Here is a 6907-nt window from a genome sequence, read left to right on the forward strand (position 1 = left end):
ATACCATCACTCAAAGTAAGATAGAGAACATTCCACTACTCCAAAAAGTTCCTTGCTTTCCCTTCCAGTCACCCCTAGACTCTTCCCAGAGGCACTCATTGTTCTAAATGATCTCTCACCATAGCTGAGTTTGCCTGTTGTATTCTATATAAATGGTGTATACTGTAGAGCATGCACTGGTCTGTGCTTGCTTCTTTCCCTTGGCCTAGTTTCTGTTGTTTTGTGAACCAGTAGTTTATGTTTGATGTTTATATATATGTGCTGACTCTATTCACTCTTATAATTAAAGCTGCTTGGAACATTCTTATACAGTCTTCTTTTGGATATATATTTTCATTCCTCATGGTGCTACAAGATTTTCATTGAAGAAACAATTTCATATGTAAATAAGTCGGGGAAGTACTTATTTATGTATTTATGTATCAGATGTTTTACACACACACACACACACACAGATGCTGAGAAGTCCATTTAGGAATAGAATTATTGCAGTCAGTAACTATCTGTTTAGTGGCAATCTGTTTTCCAGCTGGTCCACATCTTTGTTTAGTATTCAAATCTTTTTTTTTTAAGTCATTTTAGTTGATGTGAAGTGGTACTTTTGTATGGTTTTAATGTGTATTTCCTTGATGATTGATGATGTTAATGACCTTTTCATGAACTTACTGATCATTTATTTACTTATTTTTAAATTTATTGATTGATTTTACAGAAAGAGGAAGGGAGAAACAGACAGACAGACTGACTGACAGAAACATCAATCTGTTTCTGTGTGTGCCCTGAGCGGGATTGAACCGTCAACCTTTGTGTATTGAGACAACGCTCTAACCAACTAAAATTCCTGGCCACGGCTTACATCTATTTTCTGTTGTGAAATACTCTTTCAAGTCTTTGCCTAAGCTTTTTTAGTTTTGCCTTTTTTAATTGTTTATCTTTTAATTATTGATTTGTAGGAGTTCTTAACATTTTTTGGATATGAGTGCTTTTTCCTATTGAATTGTGAATATTTTCTTCCAGTTTGTAAATTGCCTTTTCATTTTAATTTAAACAAAAAACACGTGTCTTTTGATTAATGTTTTTAGTTTTTTTGAAGTTGAATTTGTCAATTTTTTGATGGTCCTGCTAAAAAAATCTTTGTCTAGCCCCAAGGTCATGAAAATGTTTTCCTCTAGAATCTATTGTTTCAGTTTCCATGTTTAGGTTGACCACCTTTCAAAAAAAGTGATATTTTATTTTGTATGGTTGTTTAACCCAGAATTTCCTAAACATTATTGGCCATGAAATTATTTCTCTACATACCACCTATGTACATCTCAAGGAACTGACATCTAAACCACAATAAGGGATGGATGTTTCTTTAGAAGTGTCAGTATGTAACAACCCAAACTGATGAACATGTCTGGATACCATGAAATCTATTTATAATAATTAGGACCAAAAGAACAAGACACTAAAGGCAGTAACTTAAAATGAAATTGCAGCTGATTCAACAAGGTTGTAGTATACTTTGATGTAGATAGGACGGAACTGTTTTCAATTAGACTTAAAACCATATATAGTCAAAACATGGAGAACTATCAAATGTCCACTAACCCTCTACCAGTGAATTAGCTCTTCCTCAATTACTCTAATGCTTTCTTTGTGAGTCTTTAGGGGCAAGGATCATGCCTCATTCATCGCTTTTTCTCTCAGCACCTGAAACAGTCCTAGGCATATATTAAACACTCAATAAATATGTTTTCATTTGAAACAATATTTCTCAAAGTGTATACAACAAAATGTTAAGTTGTTCTTTTGGTCGTGGGACTATAGTAGAATATTTTTTTCATTTTAAAATCTTCATTTTACATTTTCCTTTTCTTTCTTTCTTTCTTTCTTTCTTCTTTCTTTTTTCTTTTTTCTTTTTTTAAGTGAGAGTAGGGGAGATAGTGAGACAGACTCCCACATGTGCCTTGACCAGGATCCACCTGGCAACCCTTGTGTAGGGCCAATGTTCGAATCAACTGAGCTATTTTTAGCGCATGAGGCTGGTGCTCATACTAGTCAAGTCACTGGCTGCGGGAGGGGAAGAGGCAGAGAAGGGGAAGAGGAGGGGGAAGAGAAGCAGATAGTTGCTTCTCCTATGTGCCCTGACTGGGAATTGAACCCAGGACATTCACATGCCAGGCCAATACTCTATCTACTGAGCCAGCTGGCCAGGGGTTCCATTTTATATTTTTCAAAAGGGAACCTGGCCTCACCAGGCAGTGGCGCAGTGAATAGAGTCAGACTGGGATGTGGAGGACACAGGTCTGAGACCCTGAGGTCACCAGCTTGAGCGCGGGGTCATCTGGTTTGAGCAAAGCTCACCAGCTTGGACCCAAGGTCGCTGGCTCCAGCAAGGGATTACTTGGTCTGCTGTAGTCCCCTCCCCCCCAGTCAAGGCACATATGAGAAAGCAATCAGTGAACAACTAAGGTGTCACAACAAAAAACTGATGATTTTTTTTTTTTTTGTATTTTTCTGAAGCTGGAAACGGGGAGAGACAGTCAGACAGACTCCCGCATGCGCCCGACCGGGATTCACCCGGCACACCCACCAGGGGCCACGCTCTGCCCACCAGGGGGCGATGCTCTGCCCCTCCGGGGCATCACTCTGTCGCGACCAGAGCCACTCTAGCGCCTGGGGCAGAGGCCAAGGCGCCATCCCCAGCGCCCGGGCCATCCTTGCTCCAATGGAGCCTTGGCTGCGGAAGGGGAAGAGAGAGACAGAGAGGAAGGAGGGGGTGGGGGTGGAGAAGCAAATGGGCGCTTCTCCTATGTGCCCTGGCCGGGAATCGAACCAGGTCCCCTGCACGCCAGGCCGAAGCTCTACCGCTGAGCCAACCGGCCAGGGCCAAAAAACTGATGATTGATGCTTCTCATCTCTCTCCATTCCTGTCTATCTGTCCCTGTCTATCCCTCTCTCTGACTCTGAAAAAAAAAAGTGAACCTGAATTACTTCTAAAATTAGAAATATGTATTTTTAAAATTTTCTCTGGGAAGGATATTAAGTCTCTATGGGAGGGGGGTGTTTAACCTCAACATTATTTAAATATTTCCCAATTTTAACATTAATACTAAGACCTCAAAGGTTCTGTTTGAGAAACTGGGACTAAGTGACTATAAGCAATTGTACATGTTTTGCAAATGCTTTCAGGCAGCAACAGAAAATAAGGAAATCTATAACTGAATGCTTTACAACAGGGGTCCCCAAACTACGGCCCGCGGGCCACATGCGGCCCCCTGAGGCCATTTATCTGGCCCCTGCCGCACTTCCGGAAGGGGCACCTCTTTCATTGGTGGTCAGTGAGAGGAGCATAGTTCCCATTGAAATACTGGTCAGTTTGTTGATTTAAATTTACTTGTTCTTTATTTTAAATATTGTATTTGTTCCCGTTTTGATTTTTTACTTTAAAATAAGATATGTGCAGTGTGCATAGGGATTTGTTCATAGTTTTTTTTATAGTCTGGCCCTCCAACGGTCTGAGGGACAGTGAACTGGCCCCCTGTGAAAAAAGTTTGGGGACCCCTGCTTCACAAAACGGGTCTGAGATACTGATTACTCCTAGATGAGAGCATTTGAACATTTGTTCTGCTGCTTCAATTTACCTTCAGATGCCAAATATTCCGTTTTTAAGTTGATGGTTACAGAATATTAACAAAAGAATCACATTAGGATTCCTTCACCTGAAGGAATTCCTAAAAAATTAGCTGAGGCTGTTTATGTATGTGTTTTTAATAATCTGTAGTGGCTCTAACTAAGGATTACCAAATCTTGGGTCAGGGTATTCATCGTGTCTACTCTATCACTGGAACAGTTGTATCTTGTAAACCATTTCAAATATTACTAGATTTGTGTTTGCCCTTTTTTTTTTATAAAGGCAAACTTTATAGAAGTACTCTCCTTGTACTCACTACAAAACCCTGCAGTGGCAGACAGCAGAATCCTGAGAGGGTGCTTACAGTAAAATCTTCGTTAATAAGGTTATGATGAAGGGCAACATGTCACCATAAACGAAAACTTTACAGACACAGTGAGGTTTTTTTCCTTTCAAACTGTTAAGCAGTTTTCCTTACTTATTTTCAGTGATCCCCTCCACACACCCCCCCTCCGTGATTTGAGAAAGAGAAAGGAAGAAAGAGAGAAAGAAGCATAACTCATTGTTCCACTTAACTGTTCCATTTAGCTGTTCACTCATTGATTGCTTCTCATATGTGCCCTAACCACGGGTCAAACGCATGACCTTGGTGCTCTGGGATAATGCTTTGTCCACTGAGCCACTTATTTTCTTTTTTTTTTTTTTTTTTATATATAACTTTTTTTTTTAATTTATTTATTTTTTACAGAGACAGAGAGTGAGTCAGAGAGAGGGATAGATAGGAACAGACAGACAGGAACGGAGAGAGATGAGAAGCATCGATCATTAGTTTTTCATTGCGCGTTGCAACACCTTAGTTGTTCATTGATTGCTTTCTCATATGTGCCTTGACCGCGGGCCTTCATCAGACCGAGTAACCCCTTGCTGGAGCCAGCGACCTTGGGTTCAAGCTGGTGGGCTTTTCCTCAAACCAGATGAGCCTGCACTCAAGCTGGCGACCTCGGGGTCCCGAACCCGGGTCCTCTGCATCCCAGTCTGACGCTCTATCCACTGTGCCACCGCCTGGTCAGGCGAGCCACTTATTTTCTTATAAACAAAGCACACTTTTAAAACCAAAAGAAAAAAAGTGATACAGAATGCAAAATACAGATACAGATACAAAATACAATGATGCAAAATACAGATACAAAAATGTTCTATTTTGTAGCCTTGATGCGGTAAACATTGTTGGAATACCTAAGTGATTGCATTTGTTTTATTTTATTTTTTGATTAATATGCAAAATGAAAAGAGAGAATACTTTTAGATTTGAAAGGAGTGTTGCAGAAAGAAGACAGACTTCAGTAATTGCTCCAGCAGACCACAAAGAATTAGTTTTACAGCAAGAAACTTGGAGTAACCTGGCTAAACATTTCATTCATGTGACTGAGTGGGTTGGGGGTGGGATGATGGGGATCTGCTTAGCAGTGTCAGTTACTGTGTCTTGGCTGGGTTAGGGCTTAATTTCTCACTTGTAGTCTCAGACTGTACAGAACATCCTGCTTATGCCCTGTGCTCAACTGTGGAATTTGTGGTCATGACCCTCAGATCGAGTCTAACTTAAAACGGCAAGGATAGCAATCGACCTAGAGTCGGCCATTTAAAACAAGGATGGCTGGCTGGCCCAGGCTGATCGGTGTGAGAGAAAGGATAAAGGTCTTGTCGAAAGCCCAGCCACAATTCTTTCAGATTTCATTTTCACAAATGCTCTGAATTTAGCCAGCAGTTCCTACTTTCATCCAGTGGAGTGGGTGCTAGATAGCAGAGGATTGGGGAGAAATGAGATGCTATGTACCTAGAGAGTAAGGAGGACTTGAATACAGACTATATTTCTCTGTATACCAGCTGCGTTCTCATCTGGGTTCAACAAACCAGCCTGAGGTGTCTGCGTCTCTACCACGTTCTTTTGAATACTTTCTCCATAATAGAGCATTATGCTTTCAGGGGTTACATCTGAATTTTGGAAAGAACCAAGCCCATTCAATTCTAATCAAGCGGGGCAATAACAACTTACATTTGGACAGTGAGTTTCATTTCAGAAGGTGTTGTAATAATGCCCTGTTTCATATCATCTTCAGGACAGCCCCTGATGAAAGTACTTTTATTCTCAAATTGTAGAGGAGAAAACTGAGGTTGAGAAAAAGCAAGGAATATGCAGAGTTATAAACTAGTAGTTACAGAAGCTGGATTTGAATCCAGATCTTCTGATTCCAAATTCATTGCTCTTTACTTTATATCAGAGGTTCGATATTTAATTTTTAAAAATATAAAGTACTACAGGGAAACCTAACTCATTTGCATTCAAAACCTCATAATTTTGTGCTGCAGACAATTAAAACATTTTGAGCAATGGCATCCTCATCAGAATTAGTGTGATTTCCTAAGAAATAAATGCAGTTGGTTGGATTTTTTTTTTAAGTTCCATTATTTTATTGCCACAACTAGTAAGACTTTAAAATGCTTACTATATTTGCTTCCATAAAAAATCATGATGCAGGAAAAAATATTGGAGAGAAAAGCTATTTAACAGCTGTGAAAGGGAAAATTGCAGAGAACCTCGAAAGGCACATAAAACCAGACTTGTGGGCTACTTTTTAAAAAATAAAGTAAAATCTTGGAAAAGAAAAAAAGATGAGCATAATAACATTTATACTTCAACATCTATGAAAGAACCCTATTACACTTGGAGATTCTATTCTAAAAATGCTGAGTCAATAAAGGAATATGAGAGGAGGGTCCCTCTGATTCCTTTTTCCCTCCCATTTTTGGCCTTTCATCATTTGTCCCACCTTCCTTTTAGGTACAATGTAAAGTAGGAAAACAGGCTGCGTTAGTGTTATATCAGGAGAAAAGTGTCCCAGTGCTCACTTTTGCAGCACATATACCAAAACTGAAACAATACAGAGAAAATTAGCATGGCCCCTCTGCATAGATGACACACAAATTCATGAAGGGCTCCACATTTTTAAAGAGGTGAAGGGGTTAAGCAGTACAAAGCGGTAGTTACAAACCAGTCATGAGGATGTAAAGTACAGCATAGAGAATATGGTCAGTAATATTGCGGTAACTCTGTATGGTGCCAGGTGGGTACTGGAAATATCAGGGGGAACACTTTGTCAAGTAGATGAGTGTGTAACCACTATGCGGTACACCTAAACCAATATTGAAAGAATGCATCAGAGGAACTTAACAAAGATGGGGGAGAAAAGTGTCCCATGGGTGCCATAACTGATTATTGAGTTGCCCAAA

At 39.9% G+C, this 6907-nt stretch overlaps 1 non-coding gene across 1 annotated transcript; it reads left to right on the forward strand.

Moving 5' to 3' along the window:
* The first annotated feature begins 6518 nt into the window (after positions 1–6518).
* LOC136311331 (U6 spliceosomal RNA) lies at positions 6519–6625 on the forward strand. The gene has a single exon (XR_010726733.1). It is a non-coding gene; the product is annotated as a U6 spliceosomal RNA (small nuclear RNA).
* Positions 6626–6907: the final 282 nt, after the last annotated feature.

The sequence above is a fragment of the Saccopteryx bilineata genome, chromosome 7, assembly GCF_036850765.1.
Source record: "Saccopteryx bilineata isolate mSacBil1 chromosome 7, mSacBil1_pri_phased_curated, whole genome shotgun sequence".
Taxonomy (NCBI): domain Eukaryota; kingdom Metazoa; phylum Chordata; class Mammalia; order Chiroptera; family Emballonuridae; genus Saccopteryx; species Saccopteryx bilineata.